The sequence below is a fragment of the Schistocerca serialis genome, chromosome 2, assembly GCF_023864345.2.
Source record: "Schistocerca serialis cubense isolate TAMUIC-IGC-003099 chromosome 2, iqSchSeri2.2, whole genome shotgun sequence".
NCBI lineage: Eukaryota > Metazoa > Arthropoda > Insecta > Orthoptera > Acrididae > Schistocerca > Schistocerca serialis.
Genome location: NC_064639.1, coordinates 346,662,144 through 346,683,972, shown reverse-complemented (window position 1 = coordinate 346,683,972; position 21,829 = coordinate 346,662,144). Strand labels below are relative to the sequence as shown.

At 43.7% G+C, this 21,829-nt stretch overlaps 1 protein-coding gene across 1 annotated transcript in view; it reads right to left on the bottom strand.

Annotated features, from left to right (window-relative positions):
• Positions 1-21,829, bottom strand: part of LOC126455969 (cubilin-like) — a 272,708-nt gene that overhangs the window by 141,486 nt on the left and 109,393 nt on the right. The gene's annotated exons all lie outside the window — the stretch shown is intronic.

The following is a 21,829-nucleotide window of genomic DNA, read 5'->3' as shown; positions in this document are numbered from 1 at the left end:
GCTTATGACACGACCTGGCCATATCATTGCCACATTACATGAGTGGGGTATCCGGGTCCGCTCCCGATTTTTATCCAAAATTTCCTATCGCTCCGTACTTTCCATTTCCAAGTTGGTGCCTTTAATAGCTCCCTCCACATCTAGGAGAATGGCTTCCCAAAAGGCTCTGTATTGAGTGTATCTCTACTTTTAGTGGCCATTAACAGTCTAGCAGGAGCTGTTGGGCCATCCATCTCACCTTATCTGTATGCAGACGACTTCTACATTTCGTACTGCTCCTCCAGTACTTGTGTTGCAGAGCGGCGCCACAGGGTACAGTCATTGGCCCTAGCCCACGGCTTCAATTTTCAGCGATAAAGTCGAGTATCATGCACTTCTGTATGCGTCGTACTGTTCATCCGGAACCAGAACTTTATCTTATTGTCGATCCGTTCATTGTAGTGGAAACATATCGATTCTTAGGGCTAGGTTTCGACACCCGATTGACGTGGGTTCCCCATCTTCGTCAGCTGAAGCGGATGTGTTGGCAGTACTTCAATGCCCTCCGCTGCCTGTGCAACACCAACTGGGGTGCAGATCATCTCTAAGCCGCTGCAGCTATACAGGTCCCTTGTTCAATCCCGCCTTGCCTATGGGAATCTGGTTTATGGTTCGTCAAAGTTCTCAGCGTTGCGATTACTCGATCCAGAGCACCGCTGTGGCGTTAGAACTGGCAAAAGGAGCTTTTAGGGCGTGTCCAGTGACCAACGTCTTGGTGGAGGCTGAAGTCCCTCTGCTGAAGGTTAGGTGTGCACAACTGCTCGCCTGATATGTGGCACACATTCATAGTTCTCCTGAGCATCCGAATTACCGTCTCCTTTTCCCATCCACGGTGGTTCATCTCCCGCACCAGAGGCTCAGGTCAGGCCTTACGATTGCGGTTCGTGTCCATTCATTTACACCTCCCTGGTGTGCACCTAGGCCGAAGCTTCGCCTGGACTTTTCACATGGTCCAAAGGACACAGTTAACCCCGCAGCTCTCTGCTGTTACTTCCTCTCGATTCTTGACATGTACTGGGACCATGAAGTAGTTTACACCGACGCCTCGATGGCTGATGGTCACGTTGGCTTTGCATATGTTCATGGAGGATATATTGAACAGCACTCCTTGCCAGATGGCAGCACTGTTTTCGCTTCAGAGCTCGCGGCCATTTCTCGTACTCTTGAGCGCATCTGCTCATGCCCTGGGGAGTCGTTTCTTCTCTGTACTGATTCCTTGAGCCGTCTACAAGCTATCGACAACTGCTACCCCCGCTATCCTTTGGTAGTGACCATCCAGGTGTCCATCTAAGCCCTGGAACGGTCCACTGGTTCTGTGGTGTTTGTGTGGGACCCAGGCCACGTCGGAATCCCAGGAAGTGAATTTGCTGACTGGCTGGACAAACAGGTTACACGGAAACCAGTTCTTGAGATCGGCATCCTCGTTAATGACATGCTATCATTATTACGCCGCAAGGTTTTTCGCCTTTGGGGACGGAATGGCATAATCTCAGTACGCACAGCAAATTTGATACTATTAAGGAGACTACGAATGTGTGGAAGTTCTCCATGCGGGGCTCTCGCAGTGACTCTGTGGTACTCTTCCAGCTCCGGAATGGCCTTATGTGGCTACACATAGCTATCTCCTCCGTCGCGAGGACCCACCTCGGTGTCACATAAGACTGGCATCCACATTTTGCTGGACTGCCCACTATTAGCCCCTCTGCGGCGGACTTTTAACCTTCCCAGCACTCTACCTTCAGTGTTAGGCGACGATGCCTAACAGCAGATTTAGTATTACGCTTTACTCGTGAGGTTTTTTTCATCGTACCATATAAGGGTGGGCACCATCCCTCCATTTTAACTCCTTCGCACTTTCTTTGCATTTGTTTGTCTTTACCCTACATGGATACATCTCACCATGTCTTTTTGGGGTGGACATTTTAATGTGTTGCAGAGTGGATGGCTCATCCTCTTTTGTTAGTAAGATCAGCAAGTCCAGATCATCTGCTCTATGGCTTTAATACCTTCTACTTTTTCATGTGGTGTATGGTTTCCCTGTTTTTTGTTCGTTCCGTTCGTTTTCTTTCTCGGTGTGGTTCCCCATTCCTTTTGCCCTTTTACTTTCTCAAACGTACTTCGGGTGCTTTTTTACCTTGAGCCTTGCTCGCGTCAGGAAAAGGGGACCGATGACCCTGTAATTTGATCCCTTTATACCCCAAACCAACCAACCAACCAATCTTATAGTTGTTCCAGGCATAGGTTTCGATTTTTAGTAAACTGCACTTTACTGACACTGAATACTTTTTCGTTTCCATGTTGTGTAGCTCCCCTTACACCTCCTGTACTTTGTTTCGAAGTTGCGGTATGCGATTGTCTTTTGTTTTATTTATGTGACTGTAGGAGCGTTTGCTATTTCTTAGTGTGTGTATTTTTGGACTATGGTGTGTGTGTGTGTGTGTGTGTGTGTGTGTGTGTGTGTGTGTGTGTGTGTGTGTAGAATTCAGTACTTCGTTAAAACTTTTTCACTGTGATACTATGGTGGTGATTATCAGTGTTGTTTGGTTTATATCATTCTGTTTTGAGATAGCTATGGGGTTGTTATTTATCTACTGTGTATTTTTAAATAATGTCTAGATGCTGATGTTTGTTATTCATTAAATGTTTTTCTGTGATTGCCTTTTAAATTTAGGAGTTTCTTGTATTGTTAATGTTCCTTGCTACCGAATCTGATCATTAAACATCTCTCATCTCAGTTCTTCATCTGGTCTGTCCCAAGTACACACACAAATGCAGAAGCAAACTGAAATACAGAATCTTTAAGAAACAAAGAATAATAATCTACAACCAACGTAATAACTCAGTACAGAAGGATTAAGCTGGAAACTATTATATATATATAAAATTCAGTGTAACAGACCAGGAGAAAATAAGCCAACAGCCATTCAACATTTGGAGAACATAACCACCGTTCAACAATAAAAGTTAGCATGTTCAGTAACAAGAAAATTTCCATAAAACCAAAAGAGTTTTCCAAATTCAAAACACAACGACAAAAAATTACATTAATAACAAAATGTCAGAAACCAAATCTTATTTTAACTAATAGTACATAAGAGAACATACAGCAGATAAGTAACAGTCCTTCCAGGGACTACAAAACGGAAGCGCATCAACTATCCCACATACCCACTCAAGATAGCCGTAGTAGAAATTAAAGGTAGCTTGAACAAAGCAATTCTGCACACGGAAATTAGAAAATCAACAAAACACACACAAAATGGTTCAAATGGCTCTGAGCACTATGGGACTAAACATCTGTGGTCATCAGTCCCCTAGAACTTAGAACTACTTAAACCTAACCAAACTAAGGACATCACACACATCCATGCCCGAGGCAGGATTCGAACCTGCGACCGTAGCAGTCGCGCGGTTCCGGACTGAGCGCCTAGAACCGCTAGACCACTGCGGCCGGCAAAACACACACACACACACACACACACACACACACACACACACACACACACACACACACACAAAATAGCACAATTAGACAAACTTGTAACAGTAACACGGAAGTTTGTTCTGCTACGTGTAGTGGCGTGTTTGGATATCTGATGGTGGCAGTAGCCGAAACTGCTTAATAATGATGATTATGAAGTTCTGTAGACTGTCACAAAAAAGGTAACTGGAATACACACTTTGAATTCCGGTGGCAACAAGAATAAAATACATGGAGTGACAAGTTATCTGAAGTTCAGTTACCAGTATCTACTAAATGGAAACAAACAATTGTTGAGAATCTGTACATTAAGCAGTCTCTTCCCTCATCCTCCCCCTCCCCTCCGGGAAAACTTACAGTCGCTATCAGAAAAGCATATTGAATACTGAAAGTACTGGATGAGTTTAACTATTTGGTGAACAAAGTAAGAACGTACTTGGAATAATAAGAAAGGCATTCTTAATCAGGGAAAATTGTTGACTTATAATACAAACTTAAGTTTTAAGAAGTTTTTTCTGAAGGAAAACTTGTATGGTATTGAGTGTAGCCGTGCATGAAAATGAAACGTGGACAGTTCAGACAAAATGATAATACAGACTTGTTATATGTGGTTCTACAAAAGAATGCTGAAGATTTGATGGGTATGTCTGGTAACTAATCGAAAGGTACAGAATGGATCAGGAAAAATAAATTAATGGAATAACTTCGCTAAGGAAGGGATTGCTTGATAGGACACATCCCTAGGCATCAAGTAATCATCAGTTGGGGAAATTGCCAGGTAAAATCTTGGGGGATCTGATGGATGTAGGGTGCAATAGATACGGAGAGATTAAGAGGTTTACTTAGGATGTACTAGCGAGAAGAGTGGCATCAAACCAGTCGCCACATTGGATATAACAACAGAAGACAGTATAATATAAATCTCGCTTGTTCACGTGCGGTTGCATCTCCTGTTAACTTGCGTATAGCGGGCGGCAACGGTAACGGCTGATGCTATAATTATCACAGCATCGGAGTGTGCGGTCTGACCTGTGACCGTAATGCTCTCTCGGTTAGCAGAGCAGCCTGCTGTGCGTGGGCGGGCAGACAAACCCGTCCCTACACAGGAAAGCACTCTGATCACAGGCCGTAAATGCTCAGCTGGTAAGTAATAAGTAATGAGATTCCCCCTTCCAGGTATAGTACTCACTTTTAAAAACCTTTTCGCTGTTTCTCTGGCTGTGAAGTACGTAACATGGTGTGTTATTCATTAGTTAAGAGGGTTGTAAACTTATAAGACTGTATGCTATTAATATCGTGGGCTTGGTAAATTTAATTGAACCGTGGTCTTGGAATGCTTATTGAACTGTTATCTTCTTGGCGTCGTACCTTTTATTTCGTTTTAGTTACCTCAAAATGACAAGTTCAGTCTATTTGAAGGCCGATGTAATTACATATTGAGACTTCAATCCATATAAGAACAACATTTAAGCATATCCTAATACTGAGACTCACAGAAGCATACTAAGAAAAACGAAAACTATTTAGAACTAAAGTTTTACGGAGTTTATTTTATAATCTTTCATACACAGAGACTTACTGAAAAATAGCTTTTGCATTGAGATTCCATATGAAAAACTAGTTTTATGATTGTGCAACCCTGCCCATTCACATGATGTTATATAATATAGTTCTAACTTTTGGTAAATGAATTTTATATATTGATCTTTTCTCACCTAGCAATGCGTAACTGACCTCTCATTGTTGTGTTCCGTTAATAAGATGATGGCGGTTGTTTAAGCCTCGCTGTTTATATAAATCCGCGATGGTTGCACACATTGAAGAAACTCATTTCCTTTGTTAAGGACGTTTCCGCGCCCTCCAGTATCACCGTTAGATTTATCGCCGCACAGAAACACTTATGGAATACGTTTCAATTTACATAGCACAAAAGTGAGCGCCGAACATTATTTTGTAACTGAAAGCGGTTTAACGGATAAGTGAGAGCAAACTGCGTCAAATTTACCTTGCAGTAATTGTGCAGAGATGGAGAGACTTTCACAGAACAGTATGGTGTTTGTAGATGCAAGAAACCAGTCTTCAGACTGAAAATAAAATCAACGAGGCAGAAGGGCACGTACAGTATTACAACTTAATGACCAAACTGTGTTATAGAAATTGCCAGTCCCTTCTATTGCTACTGCAACTGCAACTTTTGTTTCCTGGTTTTGTGATTTTAGGTGTATGTTGCAGACCCGGGAAATTACTACAGGTTGACTGCATAAACTTGATATGAAGTTAAAGAAGTCTCAGTCTCATGGTATTACGGAACCTATTTAATTCTAATTTGTACAGTTGAAAGCAGAAGTTGCTTTGTGCGGTCATAAAAGAATATGACTGTAACGGTGACGTTCCTCGAGCATACATAAAGAAAAGTTGAAACAACAGATCCTTCGGTCAAAATTTTTAGTCTTATTAACCAGGTTTCAACACTTCTAAGAGTGCCTTCATCAGAATTTAAATGTTTAAAGTGACCTATAACACAATTACAAATATATTGGAAAAGGAGTTTTTTATATATAAAAGTGTAAGTACTGACTAACAATACATCTAAGTCAACTCATAATTTTTCATTTATTAAATGGTTTATTGGCTGAGAAGGGCTATATTTCGAAGTTCAATATGAAATACAATATTTCTCCCTCCACACTGTGCGACTGTGGCAAAGTGTATATCGACAAAACTGCAAGGACAACATAAGCAATAAGTACGATGCTATCCCCTTTTCTGTATCCTCTTTGCCTTATGTTTTCAATATTTTGTTTTCTGTGTGTAAAGAAACTATGAATTTTGTTGAAAATGTGAAAATGTTTAATTTGACTTAATGATCCGATGCGTGGCAGTGCAACTAGCGATGACATACCACAGACTATTGCAATAGAGCGACACACTCTGGAAAATAAAGAAGTTATTCCTTGTAACTTTGATAATAAGGTGAAAAGAAATCCGCCTGGTAACTGCACGGGGACTACTATCCGAAGAGGGCCGCGATCGATTTCCGACCAGGTCGAAGATTTTCCACGCTCGGGAACTGGGTGTCGTCCGTACGTTCACATTCTTATAGTTGACATCACAGTATTGAGATGACAGTAGTACGATATGAAAGCCACTAAGTTAAAAAAATGAAAGGAACTGTAACGAAACAAAATTACTACGGTCGAAGAGTTTTGGATTATAGACATACTGAACGCAATCACCATGCTACACCGTTGTTGCCAGCCATCTTAACAGTTTCGTGATTAAGAGACTTACATCCGATTGGGGAAGAGTTTGGAAGAATTATTGTGACTTAACATGTTAGGGATCGTTCAAAATGTTGAAATGTGAATGAATTCCTAAGAGACCAAACTGCTGAGGTCATCGGTCACTAGACTTACACACTACTTAAACTAACTTAAGCTAAGAACAACACACACACACACACACACACACACACACACACACACACACACACACACACACACATGCCCGAGGGAGACCTCTAGCCTTCGGCGGGAGGGGCTTCGCAATCGGTGACAACGCGCCTCTAATCACGCAGCCAGTTACGGATGGTTAACGACCGAATCTCAGGATGTACGAAACTAAGTTTCAGGTGTCTGTCCAGGGTTCTTAAATTTTCCCGAACTACAGTGTTCGAGTTTAAAGATCTGTGTGTGCATAAATTGTGGGGATGTGTCAAGGATGACAGGTTAAATAGTCTACACCGCGGTCTTCACTTTTTGAGCAAATCATTCAGTTACCTAATTGCGTTTCATACGTACAACTAATTTACTCGTCTCATAGGATCCAGTGACACAGGTGTGGACTCGCTGCTAGTTACAATCACAACGCGGAGCTCTGAATTTAAAGTGAACGCTTTTGATAATGTACTATGATTAGCGCATTTCGGCTCTCTTGCAGCACAGTTTCGCTGAATGTTCGCGTGAGAATAACGATATTCAGATTGAATTTTAATGGACAGAACAAGGTTCCACTGATAATTTATTTTACTGAAGTGAATTCTTTTTGCTCTGCTATTCCCAGAAAGTAGAAATTCTGATGTACCTAGTCAATTAAAGAATATTTGAATTGATATTTAAAACCAATTATTGAACGCCGTAACCAAAATGGTTCAGGTATTAGTGAGAAAAGGAAATATCACTTGAAAACTTTAATTCGTAGAAGTTACAGAATTTTCAAAGTTCCATTTTCAATTACATACAGTCATGTAACACCTTCGTCAGATTATATAAAAGGTTATTGTAGAAATAGAGCACAACGTGTCAAAGACCACGAATGCCACACACTTTTCAGACAACGTATAAAATTAGTGGTAGCGGAGCACCAAGAAGAACGACAAAGTTATGTATTAGGAACATCCGCTAGCCAGAGAAAGTTATATTTATACAAGGAACCACGGAAGTAGACTATGGAGGAAAACAAGTCTACACGAGCGCCATGGATATAGAAATCGTACAAAAATGATAATTTTATTGTGTGTTTTAATTTTGGCAACTACAGATTTTAACCTTGACAATTACAGATTTTAACTAAATATTTTTAGAGATAAAAGCAAATTAGAAAAATCTATTTAATACAGTATGTACATATGTAATGTAAAAAATGTACCAGATGTCACCTGTCGGTAAGAGTTTTATATTTAATATATATGGAGTGCATTCCGCCAACCAGTTCAATGGGACGCAGCATGTGAAGGTTGCTGTGTGTGGACGGATTACTCCTGTAACCGAAATTGCAAGTACGTTCTGGTACATTTCATACTGATCGGATAGGATGAAAAAGGTTTGCATTTGTGAAATAGTAAATTAGTACCATTGTCATTTCAGATCTGAAGATGGTTCTAGAGGAACCGTAACCGGTCCTGTGAATAAACATTTTTGCAAACAAGACGGATTATAAGTAACATTCCATCTCTTCGGTTGTCTTATACGGAGTTTCTATCGTGATATTTCACGGAGACACGCTGACCCACCGACAGTATACGAACAACTGTCTTTAAATCATTCACAGTGCAATGCATTTTGCTTGGCCGACATTGTACCTATTTACTGTAAAGTTACTGCGTGTTTCTGACAACAGTTGCAGTACGCAAAGTGCAATAATGTTGTGATAGAATTTTAGTTACCAGGAACCAACCTATTACAATATTATTTTGTATTTCCCATGTCTTCAAATGGCTCTAAGCACTATGGGACTTAACATCTGAGGTCATCAGTCCCCTAGACTTAGAACTACTTAAACCTAACCAACCTAAGGACATCACACACATCCATGCCCGAGGCAGAATTCGAATCTGCGACCGTAGCAGCAGCGCGGTTCCGGACTGAAGCGCTTAGAACCGCTCGTTCACTGCGGCCGGCCCATGCCTTCAGCTACTTACCCAACAAAGAAGGTCCACCGATAGCATCCTGAAAAAGTTTTGAGCCGAAATTCCACTTCCCTGAAAAAGCGCGGGAAAAAGTGAACACGACACGATCTTTCGACAATCATCGATTGGAGTCAATAATGACGAGGTGAATATACGTAGGAGCGAGTGCAGTCGAAGCAGCTGTCTCGACCGTGTCGGAGACGGTCAACCGTTGTCCGACGTGGACTGCTGAGTTAGCGAATCGCTCGACACTCCACATACGACGACCGGTACTTGTCAAAGAACTTCAAAATGAAACTTCTTGCTAGGTTAAACCTGTGTACGGGACCGAGATTCGAACTCACGATCTTAATCTTTCGCTGGCAACTGAGCTACCGACTGAGCTATCCAAGCACGACTGACGACCCGTCCTCACAGCTCTACTTCCGCCAGTACCTCGTCTCCTACTTTCCAAACTCCACTGCAGAGTGAAAATTTCATTCTATACTTTAACATGGTCAAGCAACCAACCCAGTTTACGACAATGAAACCACCACTAAAGATGGAAGAAGGCTAGTGCTACTTCTTGATACTGTGAACAGAGCCTGCACCTCAACACCATGTGCTGGCATCAACATTAATCCTGACGCTACTAGTCTGAAGCGCAGTGGGGAAGACTCGAGTTCAAATAATGGCACCACTATTGGGACATCGTGGTCTAGGGGTAGCGTCTTCGGTCCCGGGTTCGATCCACGCCAGTGCCTAAATTTTGATAAATAATCAGCATTGGCGACCGAGGACTTCCAGCATAAGAAGTCAGCCTCATTCTGCCAACGGCCTTGTCAAAGAGGGCGGAGGAGCGGATAGAGGTTTAGAGCACTCTCTTGTCCTAGGGGTGGGAAATTGCCCCTAAAGGCGGAAGAATCAGCAATGATCAACGACATGAGGATGCAGAAGGCAATGGAAACCACTGCAATAAAGACACGTAACGTGTATCCATAGGACATGTGGCCTGTAACTGAAGAAGTGTCATGATGATCTCTCCATTGGCAAAAGATTCCGGAATAGTCCCCCATTCGGATCTCCGGGAGGGGACTGCCAAGGGGGAGGTTACCATGAGAAAAAGATTGAATAATCTACGAAAGGATAACGTTCTACGAGTTGGGGCGTGGAATGTCAGAAGCTTGAACGTGGTAGAGAAACTAGAAAATCTGAAAAGGGACATGCAAAGGCTCAATCTAGATATAGTAGGGGTCAGTGAAGTGAAGTGGAAGGAAGACAAGGATTTCTGGTCAGATGAGTATCGGGTAATATCAACAGCAGCATAAAATGGTATAACAGGTGTAGGATTTGTTATGAATAGGAAGGTAGGGCAGAGGGTGTGTTACTGTGAACAGTTCAGTGACCGGGTTGTTCTAATCAGAATCGACAGCAGACCAACACCGACAACGATAGTTCAGGTATACATTCCGACGTCTCAAGCTGAAGATGAACAGATAGAGAAAATGTATGAGGATATTGAAAGGGTAATGCAGTATGTAAAGGGGGACGAAAAACTAATAGTCATGGGCGACTGGAATGCCGTTGTAGGGGAAGGAGTAGAAGAAAAGGTTACAGAAGAATATGGGCATGGGACAAGGAATGAAAGAGGAGAAAGACTAATTGAGTTCTGTAACAAGTTTCAGCTAGTAATAGCGAATACTCTGTTCAAGAATCACAAGAGGAGGAGGTATACTTGGAAAAGGCCGGGAGATACGGGAAGATTTCAATTAGATTACATCATGGTCAGACAGAGATTCCGAAATCAGATGCTGGATTGTAAGGCGTACCCAGGAGCAGTTATAGACTCAGATCACAATATAGTAGTGATGAAGAGTAGGCTGAAGTTCAAGACATTAGTCAGGAAGAATCAATACGCAAAGAAGTGGGATACGTAAGTACTAAGGAATGACGAGATACGTTTGAAGTTCTCTAACGCTATAGATACAGCAATAAGGAATAGCGCAGTAGGCAGTACAGTTGAAGAGAAATGGACATCTCTAAAAAGGGCCATCACAGAAGTTGGGAAGGAAAACATAGGTTCAAAGAAGGTAGCTGCGAAGAAACCATGGGTGACAGAAGAAATACTTCAGTTGATTGATGAAAGGAGGAAGTACAAACATGTTCCGGGAAAATCAGGAATACAGAAATACAAGTTGCTGAGGAATGAAATAAATAAGAAACGCAGGGAAGCTAAGACGAAATGGCTGCAGGAAAAATGTGAAGACATCGAAAAAGATATGGTAGTCGGAAGGACAGACTCAGCATACAGGAAAGTCAAAACAACCTTTGGTGACATTAAAAAAAAGCAACGGTGGTAACATTAAGAGTGCAACGGGAATTCCACTGTTAAATGCAGAGGAGAGAGCAGATAGGTGGAAAGAATACATTGAAAGCCTCTATGAGGGTGAAGATTTGTCTGATGTGATAGAAGAAGAAACAGGAGTCGATTTAGAAGAGATAGGGGATCCAGTATTAGAATCGGAATTTAAAAGAGCTTCGGAGGACTTACGGTCAATTAAGGCAGAAGGGATAGATAATATTCCATCAGAATTTCTAAAATCATTGGGGGAAGTGGCAACAAAACGACTAGTCACGTTGGTGTGTAGAATGTATGAGTCTGGCGATATGCCATCTGACTTTCGGAAAAGCATCATTCACACAATTCCGAAGACGGCAAGTGCTGACAAGTGCGAGAATTATCGCACAATCAGCTTAACAGCACTTGCATCGAAGCTGCTTACAAGAATAATATACAGAAGAATGGAAAAGAAAATTGAGAATGCGCTAGGTGACGATCAGTTTGGCTTTAGGAAAAGTAAAGGGACGAGAGAGGCAATTTTGACATTACGGCTAATAATGGAAGCAAGGCTAAAGGAAAATCAAGACACGTTCACAGGATTTGTCGACCTGGAGAAAGCGTTCGACAATATAAATGGTGCAAGCTGTTCGAGATTCTGAAAAAAGTAGGGGTAAGCTATATGGCGAGACGGGTCATATACAATAACCAAGAGGGAATAAGAAGAGTGGACGATCAAGAACGAAGTGCTCGTATTAAGAAGGGTGTAAGACAAGGCTGTAGCCTTTCGCCGTACTCTTCAATCTGTACATCGAGGAAGCAATGATTGAAATAAAAGAAAGGTTCAGGAGTGGAACTAAAATAGAAGGTGAAAGGATATCAATGATACGATGCGCTGATGACATTGCTATCCTGAGTGAAAGTGATGAAGAATTAAATGATCTGCTGAACGGAAATAACAGTCTAATGAGTACACAGTATGGTTTGAGAGTAAATCGGAGAAAGACGAAGGTAACGAGAAATAGTAGAAATGAGAACAGCGAGAAACTTAACATCCGGATTGATGGTCACGAAGTCAATGAAGTTAAGGAATTCTACTACCTAGGCAGTAAAATAACCAATGACGGACGGAGCAAGGAGGACATCAAAACCAGACTCGCTATGGCAAAAAAGGCATTTCTGGCCAAGAGAAGTCTACTAATATCAAATACCGGCCTTAATTTGAGGAAGAAATTTCTGAGGATGTACGTCTGGAGTACAGCATTGTATCGTAGTGAAACATGGACTGTGGGAAAACCGGAACAGAAGAGAATCGAAGCATTTGAGATGTTGTGCTATTGACGAATGTTGAAAATTAGGTGGACTGATAAGGTAAAGAATGAGGAGGTTCTACGCAGAATCGGAGAGGAAAGGAATATGTGGAAAACACTGATAAGGAGAAGGAACAGGATGATAGGACATCTGCTAAGACATGAGGGAACGACTTCCATGGTACTAGAGGGAGCTGTAGAGGGCAAAAACTGTAGAGGAAGACAGAGATTGGAATACGTCAAGCAAATAATTGAGGACGTAGGTTGCAAGTGCTACTCTGAGATGAAGAGGTTAGCACAGGAAAGGAATTTGTGGCGGGCCGCATCAAACCAATCAGTAGACTGGTGACCAAAAAAAAAAAAAAGGAAAAAAAATTTGGACTACTAAAACCATCGTTGCTCAAAGAATTGTTCCTGGTGGTAAAATCATAACCAGAGAATATGATGGTTTTCGTTAGCCTGCACGTGGGTAAATTGCGGAAGCTGGTCAGTTAAAGGAACCTGTACCGCAGGTGGCCCGATGGCCCGAACACAAACGCAGAAGGAAACAATGTTTCGAGATCCACTATACCGGAGCGACCTCACGATCTCAGCATCAACAGCCACCTTCAGTTGACGTCAAATACTTTGGATACTATATGGAGCTCCAGCTCTCTGTGAAAGACGCTGTTACTTCACTATTCACTATCACGATAGCGTTATGGGATATGCTGAAAATCTTCTGCACACAGTCGGCAATTAACACTTTCGTAAAAGACAGATAGTCGGCTACGTGAAATACCATTATTATTCGTACAACATGACACCAAATAAACTTCTCAAAGCGATCACCATTACCTGGCATAGAGTTCCTCGAATCAGATTGGTACGGTTTAAAGAATGGAGCGTGCCATATCACCGAAGATACACACTTGTGGACGACTCAAGTGAATTCTTCTCACAGACGACATCCATGACTGCAAGATCTACTAGACCAGACATGTCGTCAACCGCAGAGTTGCCACTGAGAACGTTACAGCAAACGAGACCCTCCACGATGCTAGAGATGTAAGGGATTCAATAACGTGGAAAACCACTGCCTAGAGTCCGTTAGATGTGCGAAGCGCACTGAAGGAAATGACACCTGGGTATGCCCTAAAAACAGGACGGACACATGTCACCTGTACGAAGTATGGTTAACAACAGATTACTAATTATAGGAGATAATGCGCCTTTAAAAGGGCAATCGCAAATCTGAGAAGACGGCAACATCCCGTCGCAGTTTGGGAGTTACCTATTGCACAGCGTCATCTCTGCTAATGCAGTATCCAATGGCATGACACAGCACTCAGTAACTGGAAACAGCCGCTCTTCATCACGGAATTTCCTACACAGTCTCCCACTACATCTGCCACGAGAGCTGCCCAGCCAACGCAGATATCTAGGAGAACGCCAGCGGTCAGCTCAGCACACTACAGTACAACCAACGCAGTAAACGCACGGATCTCTGACATAACTGCAGTGAAGTTAGGCAACCAGGCTACATCCCAGGAGGCCGGCCGCGGTGGTCTAGCGGTTCTAGGCGCTCGGCCAGGAACCGCGCGACTGCTACGGTCGCAGGTTCGAATCCTGCCTCGTGCATGGATGTGTGTGGTGTCCTTAGGTTAGTTAGGTTTAAGTAGTTCTAAGTTCTAGGGGACTGATGACCACAGCAATTAAGTCCCATAGTGCTCAGAGCCATAGTGCTCAGAGCCATAGTGCTCAGAGCCATAGTGCTCAGAGCCATAGTGCTCAGAGCCATAGTGCTCAGAGCCATAGTGCTCAGAGCCATAGTGCTCAGAGCCATACATCCCAGGAAAACCCTGCCAATTAACATGGCTGTCCGACCACGTCACCTACGTGTGGACGGAAATGTAATGGCATCCGCGTACAAGAAGGCGCATTATAGCACTTCATGACCACGTCCTTAGTTTAAAAGATGCATCTGAAACCTGGAGTGAACTTCAACGGCCCTAACTTCAGGTGCTGACAAACCGAGGGTACAGTACAGTTATCCACCTGGAAAACGTGTCCATTGACATGTTGCTCACATTGCGGTGTTGGCCATAATTAAGACCAACTGAGTCGTAGTCAAAACGATGCTACATCGCAAGGCACCAACCGCCTGGAGTCCGACATCGAGACTGGTTTGGCCGCGCGGGATTAGCCGAGCGGCCTAAGGCGCTGGAATCATGGACTGTGCGGCTGATTCTGGCGGAGGTTCGAGTCCTCCCTCGGGCATGGGTGTGTGTGTGTGTGTTTGACCTTAGGATAATTTAGGTTAAGTAGTGCGTAAGCTTAGGGACTGATGACCTTAGCAGTTAAGTCCCATAAGATTTCACATACATTTGAACATTTTTGAGACTGGTTTTGCTCCGAAGCAAAGTTTATCGCTGTGGCCGTTAGTGCCTGGAATTCGCGACTGCAGAACAACAGTAGTTGACACCTCCAAAGTTGTGCTGATCGAGCAAATGTTGTCACCCTAGGGTCTTTTGACACTACCATCTACCCTACCATAAGCCAGTCTGACATCGTTGACATTGTGATTATGAAGAGGATCCCATTTTAACAGTAAGGGCTGCTCTCACGGCAGATTGTCTGCTCGTCTACTGCGTCGCATCAAGCGACCGTAACGGCACTAGGCCACACAGGACTCAAGTGCAATGCCTATCTTGATGAAGCCAGCGTGACACTGGACGGTGCCTCAGCAGCTCAAGTAGACGTCGACCTTGCTGTTTGTTGTCTCACGGACACCGTCATCAACGCTACGACGGCAGCTGCGTCTTCCGTACTCCGCCCTGTACATAACGCAACGAAGCATGTCCTGGACAGCATCATTCAAAAGAACATCGTCTACCTGGGATAGCATCGTACTGAAGTCCCCAAAACTAATGTGTTTCTCTTATAGAAGGAAATCAACGGCAAAATTGATGTACACGAGAACGACGAATAGTCCAGAATAGTCTCCTCGCTGACGTTAGACGACAATACCGCCTGGCAGGCCACAAGCTAATATTTCATCGGAAACTGTTCCACCACTGCAGGTCGGACAATAGGTGAGATGCAAACCTAATGAACAGGTGGGTGCGCTTCTGATACCTTCCCCCGTAATTTGAGATTCAGTCGCTTTCGTAGGCATCCTGATGGTCTAAAGAGAATTCGACGCCCCCAGAGACGTAGGTGCCTTCCTAACCCCAGTGTCTTCTAAAGAAGACCAACTTTCTGCTGAATCAGAATCCGTCAGAAACAGAAAAAACCACCGTAACTATCGACATCTGTAATCATATCCCCACTATTCTGAAGCATGCTGACATAATGGAGGTACCTGCGGAAGGTAAAGGTCATCGTCTATCAAACAATACAGGCCCATCAGGTCTTACCTGCCCTCTCCAGAATCTTTGTACTACGACGCAGAGAGACTGAACATCTGTTTCCAGACGCACCTCTGGTTTTTGATGCGGCTGCACGACGTCGCAAATTGAGGCTGGACGGCTTGGAACTCTGCGAATGCCTCGGACGGTATTCTTGGACGTTTCCAAGGCCTTCTGTACCATATGGTATAATGGGCTTCTGTTTAAAATACTGGAACAAGGAATACGTGTTAAATGTGCTGCTACTTAAAACTTATCTGAAAGGCGAAGCTTTCGAAGTGAGGACCGAGAGGGGCCACCGAAGGCGCTTGCTGGCTGGAGTACCACAGAAAACGGAACAGTTCTTTACACAATACACGCAGCTGATGTATCATCGATCGGCCGTGTCCACCTTGCCCTGTACGCTGACGACACTGGTCTACACCAGAAGCAAGAACGCCCGTATCTCACAGGGCCTAATCCAGCCTGCCCTTAAAGATCTGTCAGATTGGTTAACGAAATGGAAGCTCCAGTTTAATGCTGAAAAAAGCAAAGCCATCATTTCTACAAGAATAAGTAACCCACCGGTCTCGAGCAGCTATAGGTCAACATCAGTAACAGGCCGTGGATCAACTAGGTATGGTAGGATATCTCGGATCGACTTCCGACTTGAAGTCAACGTATACAGATGAGCCAAAACATTACGAACACCTATTTAAAAGCGTAGTTTTTCCACCTCTCGAACGCAATTGAGCAGTGTTTCTATTTGCGGCGGATTCGACAAGTACTTCGTGTCGCCTACTCGTGTTTTCTTCAACCACTTTCCATAGATGCTCACGACAATAGCTCGCGAACAGCCGACCAGCGTCGCAGTTTCTGAGATGCTCGCTCCCAAGCACTGGACCATAACAGTCTGTTTTCGAAATCGCTTAAATCGGCGGATTTCCACATTTGCGCCACTTATCTGCGCTAGAATGATTCCCAGATCGTCTCTGTTCCATTCACGTTCTTCTCTTACCGCGTCACATGCCCTCAGCGCCACCAGGAGCGTACAGTCGCGCGGTGGCCAGTGGTCATCATGTCTTGACTCATCAGTGTATTAAAGACATGATAGGGAAAGCAGTGAGAGACTACGTACCATTTATCTGGTTATCAATCCTGACTCCACGCTACCTCCACAACTTGGATATGATCTATACAAGTCTTCCGCTTTTGGGATATGTTTCCCTTTTGTGCCAAATTGTAGGTGGAGCTAGGACTGGATGTCAAAAGGCAGATTATCACTTTCAGTTAATAAAAGTAAACATTAACTGGACTCTTCTAATGCTTTGGGCCAAGCACGTGAATTATTACGTCTAAGCGGACAGATGATGAAAACGAAATTTAAAGTGTTGTGGACTGACAAGACAGCCAGTCCACAGTGACGGGTAACCGAAAGGCACGCACTTAAACTCACGCAGGATGGCGTGAGGTCTGAAACAGGATACGTAATGAATGCTATAAAGAAAAGTACGTAGCTGCTGGAATACTTAACTTTAATCCATCATTTGTATACATCGTTCTTGATGAGACATGCTTCATACGATAACTATCAATTGCTATGGCGCCTTGCTAGGTCGTAGCCATTGACTTAGCTGAAGGCTATTCTAACTATCTTCTCCGCAAATAAACGAGGCTTCGTCAGTGTTGCATCGCTAGCTAAGTCGTCCGTACAACTGGGGCGAGTGCTAGTAAGTCTCTCGAGACCTGCCGTGTGGTGGCGCTCGGTCTGCGATCACTGACAGTGGCAACACGCGGGTCCGACATGTACTAATGGACCGCGGCCGATTTAAAGCTACCACCTAGCAAGTGTGGTGTCTGGCGGTGACACCACAAAGAATTAACAAGAATCATACATTTAAACTAAAATAATTCCTTCCAAATTTTCCAGACCCCTAAGACACTCTGGTAAGACAAACTCTGTTAATCTTAATCATTTAAGCAAACACAATGAGGGTAGCAGAATCTGGGCCAGCATTCAGTAATGTATTAAGCAATTAAAATTTAAGACACTATTGACATACCTTGGAATCATGGATATATTGAAGACTTAGGCTAAAATAAAGTGTAGTGACTGTGGCTTAAATAAAACTATAAAATTATGAGGCTTAACGAAACATGAATTTCCTCTAACCGAACCTCGGTCAATACAGAAGCTGCCCCAGTCCGCTACGGGCTCGCTATTGCTAACAGCCGTCACTCATCAGCTGCTGGCAATTTAAATCGGATCATTACAAACGCCATTTACTGGACCTCCAATGTTCATCCAAATATCTCATACATCAGAAATTTCTTTAGGTACTCTGAAAAAAACTTGATTTCTTGGAGAGAAAGATGATTACATCTGCTAGCCACCACAAGTAGAACCTACTGAGTCAGAAGAAAACTACAATGACAGCTTTAACCAAGCTCCCTCAGTCTCTCATTTAATAATCACATGACTGCCTCCACTATCAGTTAAACACACAATATTATATCAATATACTTACGTAAGCCCATACATAGATTTAAATTAAACCCATGGGGTGCCAACAGTAACCTCTCAGTTATATTAGTCTAAATTTAACCAGTGGAAACTTTATCAAACATAATTAATCAGTGTTTGTGTCTGTACGTCCACAAAGTAATACAATGTTTCTAACACTCAAAAATTTTCCCGCAATTTAAACCATATGCTGTATCTGACCAACAAGATGTGACCTATGGTTCAAAAATTCAGAAACACTACGGCGAGATAAGAACAGTACTAGGTATTACTGAATAACTTCGCAGACTTATATTGTCAGTACCTTGATATCTCAGTGACCATCGGGGGTAAATTTCATAGAGGGAATCACCTCTCCCATTTCAAATAACTCAATCCACCAAAACCCAAGACGTATTTGAACATAGCTGAAATAATTGAGACAGGAACGTACAATTTAACGTGCCATAAGTATGACATCGTATTACTCTGGTAATCTTCAATATCCTCCTTCTCGGTAGACAGTTGTAAGACATCTCATCACGCAGCTGAAGCTATCAAACCGGTAAGCACTGGCTTATCATCGAAACCAAACAAGTGCCATTCCCTCACTAAGAAACGCGCCAGCAATGGTGACGTACTGCGGGCGTCACTGTCTTCTCCCCACCGACCTGCCGCACTCGACTCCACTCTGCCTCCGCGCTCCTCTCCTTTACGACTCGCGACGGCACCACAAGCGCGGGTCAGAGAGGCGATAATCCGCAGATGTGCCACTCGTCTGTCGTAAAGCCACAGATATTCACATCAAGAAACTGCAACGATCGCAGACCTTTGTCTCGAGGCTATCTCACCAACTTGGATGAGACTCCCGCCGAGATATCTCACCTAGGTCGCCGATCCCTCCCCTGCCTCACCTTCAGCAGATGTCATTAACAGACCTCTCTCAGAATTTAGACGAAAACGAGGCTGTCAGAGAATGAAGTAATCCGGGTGCTGATTATAAAATGCACAGCACTTCCCGAACGGAGATGCCAGATCATCCATGCAGACGCTAACTGCACAGAAGCAAAGTAACGTAAGAAGACATAATAAAAATAATAAACACAATCAACTCAGTATCACACTGATGTCTGGAGGCAAAGCCCTAGGGTTTGGTGACTCCAACATTCCACCGGATAAACACCCAGTGAAGCCGACGGATTTCATCTATCGACACTGTTCAGCCAACCAGGGCAGTGGACTCCTGAGGACGATCCCAGTGAAATTTGAAGAGGAATCTGACGCGGCAAAAGCGTTAGAAGGTTTTACCATTATAAAATTTGTTCCCGAACTAATGTAACAAGAATAAAGCGTGTTTATCTTTTCTGATTAGCACACATTTTCCGACAAGAAGAACAATGGCAGATATTTCGCTTCTAGCGTTTGTTACAAAATATACTGGAAGACTTCGGGATATGGCACAGGGTTTCTTAGAAGACTTCTCATGAATTTCATCCAACGGAGCTACAGACGTACACTATGTGATCAAAAGTATCCGGACACCTGGCTGACAATAATTTACATGTTCGTCGTGCTCTCCATCGGAAATGCTGGAGTTCAGTCTGGTTTTGGCCCACCCTTAGCCTTCATGACAACTTCCACTCTCGCAGGCATACGATCAATCAGGTGCTGGAAGGTTTCCTGGGGAACTGCAGTCCATTGTTCACGGAGTGCTGCACTGAGGAGAGGTGTCAATGACGGTCGGTGAGGCGTGGCACGAAGTCGGCGTTCCAAAACATCTCTGAGGTGTTCTATAGGACTGAGGTCAGGATTCGGTGCAGGCCAGTCCATTACAGTGATGTTATTGTCGTGTAACCACTCCGCCACAGGCCGTGCATTATGGACAGGTGCTCTATCGTGTTGAAAGATGCAATCGCCATCCCCGAATCGCTCTTCAACAGCGGGAAGCAAGAAGTTGCTTAAAACATCAATGTAGGCGTGTGTTGTGATAGTGCCACGCAAGACAACATGCGTTGCAAGCCCTCTCCATGAAAAACACGACCACACCACACCATAACACCATCACCTCCGAATTTTGCTGTTGGCACTGTACACTCTGGTAAGTGACGTTCACCAAGCATTCGCCCTACGCACCCACTGCCATCGGATCGCCACATTGTGTACCTTGATTCGTCACTCCACACAACGTTTCTCCACTGTTAAATCGTCCTATGTTTACGCTTCTTACACCAAGTGAGGCATAGTTTGGCAGTTACCCGCGTGATGTGTGGCTTTTGAGCAGCCGCTCGACCAAGTTTCCTCACCTCCCGTCTAACTGCCATAGTACTTGCAGTGGATCCTGATGCAGTTTGGAATTCCTGTGTGATGGTCTGTATTGATGTCTGCCTATTACACATTACAACCCTCTTCAACTGTTGGCGGTCTCTGGCAGTCAACGGACGAGGACGGCCTATACGCTTTTGCATTGTATGTGTCCCTTCACATTTTCACTTCACTATCACATCGGAAATAGAGGACCTAGGGATGTTTAGGGGTGCGGAAATCTCGCGTTCAGTCGTATGACGCGAGTAACACCCAATAATCTGATCATGTTCGAAGTCTTCTAGTTCCGCGGAGCGCCTGATTCTGGTCTCTCAGGATATATAATGACTGAGGTGGCTAATATGAAGTAGACTACCAGGCAGTAGGTGGCAGCAGAATGCACCTAATATGAGAAACTATGTTTTTGTATGTGTCCGGATACTTTTGATCGTAGTGTATCATGTTCGGGAGAACCCTACCACTAAGCTACACTGCAGTATACGTTCGTTGTCGCGCTGACGCGTCCGCTGTCGCTGCGCTTAGTGGTTTCTATTGTGCTGCTGGAACGGCCGTCGGCGAGTTATGCGTCATCTAACGTCTTGAATACCGTGAGATCCATTGCGAGCAGTTTCACCTGTGGTCCGTTTGCGCATATTAGTCACCCTTGGAGTGGCCTAGCGGCAGACGGTGTCTCGTGTTTCTCTGACACAATGCTAGGTCGCTGGATTACGTTTAAGCACGCAGATTCCTGTCCTCAATCTGTTCCTCACGACACCCTCTACAACACCTTCAAGTTTGTCGGCAAACTTTTGATGTATCCTGCCTATTTTTCTGTAAAGGTAATTAAAGTGGCTTTCCTCGTTGTACAGGGAAAGAAGTCCTTGCATTCGGAACACATTCGCCGAGTCCGCATTTGTTTTTTCCTACTACTGTGCGTTGCACAGTTGTAAACTGTCGTCTTGCCTGCTATATGTGTTTGAAACTTGTAGACCTGCTTCTCGCGATGCACAAAGTTCATGGTTTGCTCTTTATCCGTTTCTTTCCTTCTAGGTAATTTTATAAGTCTCACTAACTTAACGCCAGAAAACACGTCCAATTTTAAA